Genomic DNA, 11499 nt, shown 5'->3' on the forward strand with positions numbered 1-11499 from the left:
CCTATGCTGTACTTTACATCCCTGTGACCATTCCTTATGACCCAGCAACTCCACTCCTGGGTATTTATTGGAAGAAATCCAAAACACTAATTTGAAAAGATACATACACTCATATGTTCACTGCAGCACTATTTACAATAGCCAAGATATGGAAGCAACCTAGATGCCCATCAATAGGCGATAGGATAAGGATGATGTGAGAGATATATGTGTATATAATGGACTATTACTCGGCCATGAAAAAGAATGAAATCTTACCATTTGTGACAACATGGATGAACCTAGAGGGTGTCATGCTAAGTGAAGTAAGTCAGAAATCACAGTATGATTTCACTTAAATGTGGACCCTAAAGAACAAAATAAAACAAATGTTAATAGATACAGAGAACTTTTCTCTCTTAACACACTGATATGAACAAAAACTATCAAAAATTGTGAAAGTTAATGTCTAGTCACATCCAAATGTCCTTTTATCCTTCTCCATGTCATATTTTAGAATGAAACTAATGGGTAGAAAAATAAAGCGTAACTCTAGATGGGAATGGAGGGGCTTTTTCTGTTATAGTTGATGATTTTAATGGATTAATTTTTAAAAATAGAAATAGTGATTTTTATAATGAAATTTTATTGCTAGTTTTGTAATCTTCAGTATATTCAGAATGTCTAATATGAGTCATCTTTCATAAATGTTACAGTATTTATATTGAATACATTACATGAAGTAACAACCTCTTCTTTTAACTTCCTGCTCAACAACAATGACACACAATTAACAAATGTTAACTGTTTTCTTCAGGTAAGCAGTAGAGACTGAGATAGCAAGGGTTGATAGAGAAAATATAAAAGAAACTATTTAAACTAAACCCATAAATAGGAGATGAATATCCAAGTTAAAACTGCATAAGCACTCAAGTGTAAGCAATTTCCCAGGAATATTTATGAAAATGCACAAATACATCACAGACTTTTTCTCAGAACGTGTACCACCTCTTACATGAAAGTAATGTCTGCCCTCATCATATTAGGTCGGTGCAAAAGTAATTGCGGTTTAAAAGGTTAAAAAAATTGTAAAAACCGCAACTACTTTTGCACCAACCTAATACACATAAGTCGGTTTTTTTTTAGCGTAATACCACCAATGGTATTTTCTTCAGAGCTTAAATTTCCTTAGATATTTTCTTTTTATGTAGTATTTATTACCCAAGGGTCTAAAGTCTCCTTAAAAGCGTATATACAATAGTACATTTACGAAGCTCAATGTGATATTATCACAGTTTGTTTTCTGTCATTTTAATTTTTACAGTCGCCTAATGATTTTTTTTTCTCTAGTGAAATCATTGCTGTTATTTTGTTGTTTGTTGGTGATGACATGCAGTACGAATTCAGGCTTTGTACATTTATCTATTCAACAAATATTAATTGAGCCTTTGCTATGTACCAGGCACTATTCCAGGCATTCGGACGGTCTCAGTGAAAGAAAGTAGGCCCAAACTCCTGTTTATGTGGAAGGAAGATAGACAATAAACATACATACCCAATAAATATGTGAATAACATTTCATATTAGAAGATGATAAATGCTCTAGAGAAAAAGTAAAGCCGTGTTAAAATGAAGAGGGGTAGAAGGATGCCATACTCAACAGGCTAAACGAGTAGAACCCTCATTGAGCCAAGACTTCAAGCGGGGACGGGTAGAGTGAACAGCTGGTGCAAAGGCCCAGAGGTGAGAGTCCACCCGGTAAGTTTGAGAAGAAGCAAGGAAGCCAATATGGCTGGGACAGGGTAAACCAGAGTGGGAGGGTTTAGAAATTCACTCAGAGACTAAAACATGGAGGTGAGAGGAAACCATATCATTTAGGACACTGTAGGTCCCTTTGAGGATGGTGGCTTTTATGCTGTCTGAAGTAGGAAAGTATTTCAGCATTTTGAGCAGAGGAGTGTTCTTTGGTTTCTGTTTTAATGGGACCATTCTCTTCTATGCTTGGAATAAATCAGTGGAAGTAAAGATACAAGCACAGAAACAAGAAGACCAGGTGGTAAGCTAATTTGGTAATCTGCAAGAGATGAGAGGAGCAGAAAAGCATTAAAATCCCAGAGATTATTTTGGAAGTAGAACAAAACTAGATGGCCTGGATGTAGGGTGTGAGAGAACGGGAAGAGTAAATCTATTCTTACAACAGCTCAGAATAGATTTAACAAACCAGTTTTGGAGTTGACAAGGAAAGGAGTGAAATTTTGGACAAGCCACATTTAAGATCCAAACAGAAAGATCAAGTAGGCTGTTAGATCTATGAGTTGGAAGTTGAGTAATCATTAGCATATAGACAGTATTTAAAATCATGAGACTGGCTGAGATAATCTATGGAGTGAAGAATTAGAGAAGAAAATATGCCCAATATTTGAAATTAGGGAAATGAGAAGACGCTAGCAACAGAAACCCAAGGAGAGAGAGCTTGTGAAATAGAAGAAAAACCAAGAGAGTAAGGTATGGAAACCAAGGAAAACAAAAATGTATCACCAAGGAGGGAGTGATTGACTTTAGAAGATACTGCTGATAGGTCAAGTAAGATAAATACAGAGGATTGGTCATTAGCTTTAGCAATATGAAGGTCACCAGCAGAGTGGGCTATATAATTGGTGAGGCCCAAAGCAAATTGAACATGCAGGGCCACCTTGCCCCAAAATTAAGAATTTCAGGATTGCGACATCAGAGCATTTAATGAAGCTCAGAGCCCTGTGCAAAAGTGCACAGGAAATGTACCCAATATACTCATGAAGCTGTCCTTGGTCAACAGTGCATTGACAACAAAGTTTTAGCGGCAAGGTGGGTATGAAAGCCTGATGGAGTACATTTAAGAGAGACTAAGAAGAGAGGTTTGGAGAACTGAGTATTTATAGAAATAATTTGGGGAGCTTTGCTATAAAGAGGATCAGAAAAGGGGGTGATAACTGGCATGAGATGTTGAATCAGTAGAACTTTTTTTGTTCTGATTACAGTGGGAAAAACAACATTTTCCTTTGCTACACAGGGTGATGCCGTAGGGAGGACCTTATTCATCTTACAGGCGAGAGGAGAAAATAGCTGGGGTGTTGTTCTTTACCAGGTGAGCAGATGAAAGGAGATAGGATCTTATGCCCAACTGGAGAGGATAACTTTAAAAAAGAAACAAATAGTTCACATTCATAGTCACAGTTGGCAAAGCAGACTGTGTAGACACAGATGTTGGTACGTGTGTGGATCTGATGGCAGAGTCCCCGGAAGTGCTATTTTCTTGATGAAGTGTTTTCCTTGTGGCACTACTGTTCTGCTTATTACTCCGTTCAGAACACCAAAGTTTTCCGTCAAAAACAAGTCAGTTTATACATTAAATAAGCCAATATGTTTTGGTTTTTGTCTGTTTTTTTATATCCCAAATGGTATTTGGATATTTGGATAAAGTCAGAAAACTCTCTTGACCGAAGATGGTATTTGAATCTCAAAATCCAAATTACTTCAGATTTTACTTTAAAAATTACTTCTGTAAAAATCTGCCCCAACCTATTCATTTGGTTTACCTAGTTCAAAATATTAGTTATTTTCTTAAATTTATTTTCTTTTTTAATTTTTAAATATTTGTATTAAAATATAGCTAACATACAATATTGTGGTAGTTTCAGGTGTACACAATAGTTATTTAACATTTGTATACCTAAAGGAGTGATCACCGTAAGTCCAGCAACCATCTGACACTGTACTATGCTGTCACAATATTAATGACTATATTCCATATGCTGTACATTACATCCCCATGACTTACTTGTTTTATACCTAGAAATTTAAACCTCTTATTCCCCTTCACCTTTTCGCCCCTTTTTAAAATTTTTCAATTACAGTTGACATTCAATATTATTTTATATTAATTTCAGATGTGCAGCATAATGGTTACCTAGACATTTATATAATTTAAGACTAGTCTCCCTGACTAGTCTAGTACCCACCTGGCACTATACGTAGCTTTCCCATATTATTAACTATATTCCCTACGCTTTACATCCCTGTGACTATTTTGTAACTACCATTTATACTAAATGCCTTCACCTTTTTCACACTGTCCACCAATCCCCCTCTGATCTTCCACCCCAATAAATCCAGTACCTATTTGACACCATACATAGTTATTACAATATTATTGACAATATTCCTTATACCCTACATCCCCATAACTATTTTGTAACAGCCAATTTTTACTTCTTAATCCCTTCCCCTTTTTCACCCATTCCCAACCCCCTTGCCATCTGGCAACCATCAAATTGCTCTCTGTATCTATGAGTTTGTTTCTCTTTTGTTTGTTTATTTTGAGCTTTAAATTCCACATATAAGCAAAATCACATTGCATCTGTCTTTCATTGCCTGACATACTTCACTTAGTACAATACCCTTCAGTCCATCCATGCCTCTGCAGATGGTGAGAACCACCTATTCACTTCCATTACCTAGCAATATTCCATTGTATATATGTACCATCTCCTATTTATCCGTTAATTAATCGACAGACATCATAGCTGCCTCCACATCTTGGCCATTGTAAATAATGCTGCAATGAACATATGAAAGCACATATCCCCTTAAAATAGCCCTTTGGGTTTCTTCCTGCCAGAAGTGGGATTACTGGGTCCTTCTTTGTCACTTGTTTTAAAGTCTATTTTGTCTGGTATAAGTATTGCTACCACAGCTTTTTTTGTGTTTCCATTTTCAAGAAATATCTTTTCCCCATCCCTTTACTTTCAGTCTGTGTGTGTCTTTTGATCTCAAGTGAGTCTCTTGTAGGCAGCGTATGTAAGGGTCTTGTCTGCTTCTCCATTCAGCCACCCTATGTGTTTTAATTGGAGCATTTAATCTATTTACATTTAAAGTAATTGTTGATAGATATGTAGTTATTGCCATTTTCCTTTTTCGTTTTCTTTTTTTCCTTTCATCTTAACGAAGTTCCTCTAACATTCCTTGTAACACTGGTTTAGTGGTAGTGAACTCCTGTTAGCTTTCTGTTGTCTGGGAAGCTCTTAATCTATCCTTCGATTCTAAACGATAGCTCTGCTGGATAAAGTATTCTTGGTTGTAGGTCCTGGCTTTTCATCACTTTGAATATTTTCTGCCAATCCCTTCCGGCCTGCAAAGCTTCTATCGAGAAATCAGTTGATAATCTTATGGGAGCTCCCTTGTAGGTAACTAATTGCTCTTCTCTTGTGCTTTTAAGATTCTCTCTTTGTCTTTAACTTTTGGCACCTTAATTATGATGTGTCTTGGTGTGGGCCTCTTTGGGTTCATCTTGTTTGGGACTCTGTGCTTCCTAAGCTTGTATGTTTATTTCCTTCTCCAGGTTAGGGAAGTTTTCCATCATTATATCTTCAAGTCGGTTTTCAATTCCTTGCTCGCTCTCTCGCTCTCTCCTGCTCCTGGTATCCCTATGATGTTATCCCAGAGGTCCCCTAAACTCTCCTCATTTTTTTTTCAATTTTTCTTTTTGCTATTCTGATTGGGTGTTTTCTGCTACCCTGTCTTCTAAATCACTGATTTGATCCCCTGCTTTAATTTGCCGTTGATGCCCTCTAATGTATTCTTCATATCAGTTATTATATTCTTTATTTCTGACTTGTTCTTTTTGTGTTTTCTATCTCCATTTTTATGTTTCTTATCTTTCTGTTGTTCTCCCTGAGATCATTGAGCATCCTTATAACCAGTGTTTGGAACTCTGCACCTGGTAGGTTGCTTGTCTGCATTTCATTTAGTTCTTTTTTCTGGAGCTTTGTTCTATTCTTTTATTTGGGACATGTTTCTTTGTCTCCCCATTTTGGCTGCCTCCCTGTGTTTGTTTCTATGTGGGACTGCTATGCCTCCCAGTCTTAGTAAAGTACCCTTATGTTGTAGGTGTCCTGAGGGACCTAGTGATGCAGTCTCCCTGGTCACCAGAGTAAGGTTCTCCAGGTGTGTCTCTTGTATGGGTTGTGTGTGCCCTCCTGTTGTAGTTGAGATTTGACTGCTGTTTGCATATCAATGGGAGGGATTAACTCTCAGGCTGATTGGTTGTGAGGACTGGCTGTGACTACAGTGGATGAACAGTTGTGCAAGGGTGACCCTCCAGAGCAGGGTTTGTTTTAGCAGGGCTCTGGTGCCTGCCCAGTCTGCCTTTTGGGTATGCTGTCCTTGGAGGTGGCTGGGTGATGCTCTGGCCCAGACCAAAGCTGGCCACCGGGCCTGCAAGTCCAGGGCCTCCTACGGGGAAACCTGCTGCAGGTCAAGTTCAGCCACAGTGTGTGCCATGCCCAGGGCCTCCTCGCATAAGCAAAACAATCCAATGATGGCCACTGCCCACACTGTACTGGGAGTTAACTTGAGAGGCCAAGCATGAACCAAGGTCAGCTATCGCTAGTGCTGGGCTTAGGGCTACTCAACTAGAGATATGGGACACACTGAAGCCAGATGCTGCTGCTTCGGGTTTTGTGAACCTTTAAGAGATTTTAGGAATGTCTGCAGCATGAGCCATGGCAGGCCGTTTATATGGAAAAGCCACTGGAAGTGGCTTGCGTGTGCCTGAAAGTTAGATAGGTATTGGTCTCAGGAAATCACCAGGGCATGGCGAATGAACAGCGGTAGCCAGTTTGACTCAGATTTGGCGGCTGCCTGCATCTGCATACAGGAAGGGGATGGGCTCAACAAAGAAACTGGCTTCTGCCAGCTCCTCCATCCAGGAGAAAGCTGCCCCTCCAGTCCTCACCCTGAAGCTAGACAAGTCAGTTCCTCCCTGTATGTCTCTAGTGCCTTTGGAGCTGCCACTCCAGCACTGGAGTTCAGAGCAAGTGAGTTCGTTCATGAGTAAGTCTGTGTGCAGTCCCTTTAAGAGGAATGCCTGGGACTGCAAATGCTCTCTGCCTTGCTGAACCACAATCTCTGCTGGTTTTCACAGCCAGAAATTACAGGAACTTTTCTCCCTGACACTGAAAGCCTGTGCTGGGGAGGTGAGGACCCTTCGCTCCTCAGGGGAGGATCTCCGCAGCTGAGATATCCCTTCCATTTTTTAATGGTCACACACAGGTGTGTGACCAGCTTGTTCTGTGTCTCTACCTCTCTTACCAGTCTCGAGGTGGCTTCTTCTATGTGTCTGTAGTTGTAGAGCTTCAGTTCAGCTAGACTTCAGGTGACTCTCAATAATGGTTGTGCTGTGGTTTGGTTGTAATTGATGTGGTCCTGAGAAGAGGTGAATACAGCATTTACCTACTCTGCCACCTTGACCAGAAATCTCATTTTCTTAAATTTTAAGAAAAAGTTTTAGAAGACAGCATGTACTTTGTTATGCTAAGAAGGAACACCAGAGAAAGTATAGCATTCTTAGTTTCTTTTAATACCATCTTACCCATTTGTGAAGATCCCAGTAAAATGCAGGATTTTACTATTTTTCTTGTGATTGTGATTGAGTTTTTGAGTGAATCAATTCATGTTTGTCGAGTACCGATTCCAGACTCAGAGTTGTGCAAGAGCAGTAAAAGATACAAAGAATTAAATTTGGTGCATACACTTGCTTTTTCTGCAAATGTAGTCGATTACATTATATAGTTGCTTACTTATGAATCTTTTCTCACTGGGAGTATTTTCTGAATCTTGTTGCATTTCATTTCATTATCCATTTTAGTACCATTGACAAAAAGTCTTCCCATTATCTTAATGAAATTTTGGGGGAAACTTATCTATTATTTCCACTATGACTTTTAAAAATGAGATAATATATTCAGTGGAAAGGCTATGGTATTTTTTAACAGTGCATCTTCCAAGTAACTTTTTAGTTAACAGGATAACCTCTAAGAAAGCACTTAAGAAACAATATCTTGCTTTAGATATCTAATGAAGTAAAAAATCAAAACTTAAAAACCCAAGTAGAATGAACTTCAGTGACTCACAGAAGCTTTAGAGAATGAAATTGGTTTATTTTTCCTACAATGTATTGCTCTTTAATGTGTAATCCAGCAATCAACCAATGCTGTTTTATCAATGAATTTTCTTTGCCAGCAGCAGCCGTTTTGCTCTGTAATCCAGCATTCACACTTCCTACAAGTCAACTCATAGGCAATGGCAATTGTTTACCACCATTTTAAAATGCAATTAGAGTAGGTTGTCTGATACCCTTATGTTACTGACTGATAACAATTGGGACTTCAATATTGTCAACTACAGCGGGGAAATAAATTTTTTTTTTTCCTGAATTGGTGCCAGCTTGCCCTGATTTCCTGGACAGTCTCACATTTAAAGACTGTAGCTAAGTCTTTGGTTGAAGTTGTCCACAGGAAAAGCATGGGGAAGACTTTCTCACTTGATGCCTTTGTGTTTTTGGCCATCTATTCTCTCAAACATGATTAGCTTGCTAGCATCTTAAGTCCAAAAGGAAATGGATTGTCGTTTGCTTTTGAAGACACTGGATTCTTTTTCTTCATTATTTTATTTTTTTATTTTATTGGGGAATAGTTTATTTCTCCAGGACCCATCAGCTCCAAGTAGTTGTCCTTCAATCTATTTGTGGAGGGTGCAGCTCAGCTCCAAGTCCAGTCGCAGTTTTCAATTTTTAGTTGCAGGGGGTGCAGCCCACCATCCTATGGAGGGAATTGAACCGGCAACCTTGTTGGTGAGAGCTCATAGTCTCACCAACTGAGCCATCTGGCCGCCCCTCCGGAAGCTCAGTGGCAGCTTGTTGTCTTCAATCCAGTTGTGGAGGGTGAAGCTCACTGGCCCATGTGGGAATCAAACCAGCAACTCTGTCGTTCAGAGCTCGCACTCTAACCAACTGAGCCATCCGGCCGCCTCCAAGACACTAGATTTTTGATGATGCACACACAGTTTTCTTTAGCACTTAAAACATTATTTCATGAAACTAAAGTTTGGTACAAACACAACACCCAGGAGTATTTCCTTTGATTCACATCAATAGCCCTAACACCTTAACAAACTCTGAGTAGATAAATTTTCACTTCAACCAACTCTAAGTAGATACTTTTTCATTTCAATTAAATTCAAAGATGAATACATCATTTTAACAATGCTGACTACTGAATGTCTCATTCCCTGACTTTGCTTACAACACTCAAGTATTGAAGCCACTAAGACTTCCTCCTTTTAACCTTCCTCAACCACTTTAGCCTCAAAAAACTCTAAAATATTTTATAATTAATAAGGGTTGGTCTTTTTAAGACTAACACCACTATGCAGTTCTGTTGATAGTTAATTCAGTAATAGAATGTTCTGGCACATGGAAATATATTTTTAGTATTTCGTAAAGGTACAAACACCTGGGAAAAGAGTACTGCCTGTTGGCACACACCATTGTCCCTGATGATATTAGATAATTGATCATTTTAGATGGACTAAGAGTATATAAATCAACATTTTATAAGCATTAATGTATTGGATTATGTTTTAAGTTTATTTGGTCTGAAAGGAGGACGTGAAAGATAACAACAAAAACTAAGCTACAACCTTAAAAGTTATTTTAACTTTCCTGACTTTTATTCTGGGGACAATTTTCATGGAATTCTTGGGAAAGTTTTATAAACAGTTCCCTTAATTTCAAAAACTTGAGATACTCATAATGAATGTTCAGGATCAATCAGCCACCAAAGAGATGTTTTATTTTCCTTTTTAAAACTGTTCTTTTCCCTAAAGGCATGTTTATTAATAAAAATACATATTAGGTTGGTACAAAAGTAATTGCGGTTTAAAAAGTTAAAAATAATTGCAAAAACAGCAATTACTTTTGCACCAACCTAATACATGGCAATTCTTTGCATTTTGGTAAGTCAATTTACATATATTCAGCCATTTAGTACTTATCAAACATGCAAAGTTTATAAAAGCAGACAACCAGGGCAATGTACACTATCGGACTAAAAGCCAGAAAGCCAAGGCTGACTGCGTTTTCAGGGCTCCTACACAGATTCTTTCCTGCAAAAGTTGAACTCTGCACCTTCTAGGCACCTGTTAATTTTCTCTTTCCCATAATGACTAAGTCAACTTGGCTTTATCCACAAACATTTGTAGAAATTCTGTTGGTCATGGGTAACATCTTTATAGATGGGATCCTTATGTGTGGTGCTGTATCATAATGGGTTTGGTGGTAAATAAAATACCTAGATCATTATTTAATTTCTAGATTGTCAAAACATAACTCTTCAAATGATACATACAACAGAAACCTAATTCTCACAGGGAGAGAGGGCACACACAAAAGTTTTAATTAACTCATTAAAGAGGGAAACAGCAATGTGACAAAGCTGGTTCAAACAGGATATGAAAGACTGTAAAAGAAAGAATGCTGAAATAAGATTGCTAAATTAAATACAATATGGTTCATGCACTGTTTGGCAATGACCATAATCTATAAAATCATTTGCATTTCCTCTGGACGAAAAATAAAATATATAATAAAATAGTAATAATAATAATAATAAAGTTACATTCTCCTAGAGAATAACATGGTAATAAACCTTAAGATAATAAACCTTTTAGATCATGCTTAATAGGACCTTGAAAGGTCAAGCAGTTAGCTTTGTTCGTTTCCAAATTTGGTTAATTTTTTTCTTAACAAAATACAGAAGAATCTGAAAAAGTTAAAATGTTTGCATCTTTCCATAGTACATACTTTCTGAAAATGAAAGTCACTTCTCCCTGTGAGTTGTGTTATGAACTACAGTTATGTAAAACAACATGAATGTATTTTTTGCAGAAAATGATAAATTCTATTTTCTAGACTTATAATTGAAATCACCACAATTTAAATACAAAATTACTCAAGAAAGATCCATACTTCTAGCTTATGATCAGTTATAAGAAATCTCACAAGGAAAAAATAGAAAGATTAAGAGCTAGGATATTGAAAGTAAATTTATAGAGAAACATTAATAGGTATTTTTTATGCTTTGAAGTTAGATGTCTCATAGGAGTGTCAGAGAAAACTGAAATTCAGGCAAAACTTTTCTGCTCTTGCTCAATATTTTATGAATCACTATAGTTTCCTTCTTTTCCAAAGCATCGAGGAGTGTACCAAAAATTCCCCTTTGGGCAGAGAATACTTTTGATATTTCTCTTAGGAAATCACAACAAAATAATTCTCCCACCCACTACTATGTATACCTGTCCCTGCTATTCTAGCCATTATTTTTAAAATACGGGACTGATGCTACAATTACTTCTCCGACTTCTTGCCTTTGGTCTATTTCAGAAAATATTTGTATATCTACCAGAAGAGGGCAGGGAAGGGAAGAGGAGGTAAAAATAGATTAGAATGACTTGCTTGCTTAATCAGAAAAGACAGAGCTCATTTTTCCTTTGTTCTTAGTTTCTACTGTGTTTAGTAACAGTGGGCCTTCAATAAACATTTTTTAGACTAAATGGGATGACTTTTAGTGGCTCTGAAAATGTCTACTAGAGGAAAAGGTTTTAACAAAAAAAGTAAGTAATATTGGGGAAATATTAGGGGATAAG

Source organism: Rhinolophus sinicus, chromosome 6 (assembly GCF_057876585.1).
Source record: "Rhinolophus sinicus isolate RSI-liver-muscle chromosome 6, RSI-T2T, whole genome shotgun sequence".
Taxonomy (NCBI): Eukaryota; Metazoa; Chordata; class Mammalia; order Chiroptera; family Rhinolophidae; genus Rhinolophus; species Rhinolophus sinicus.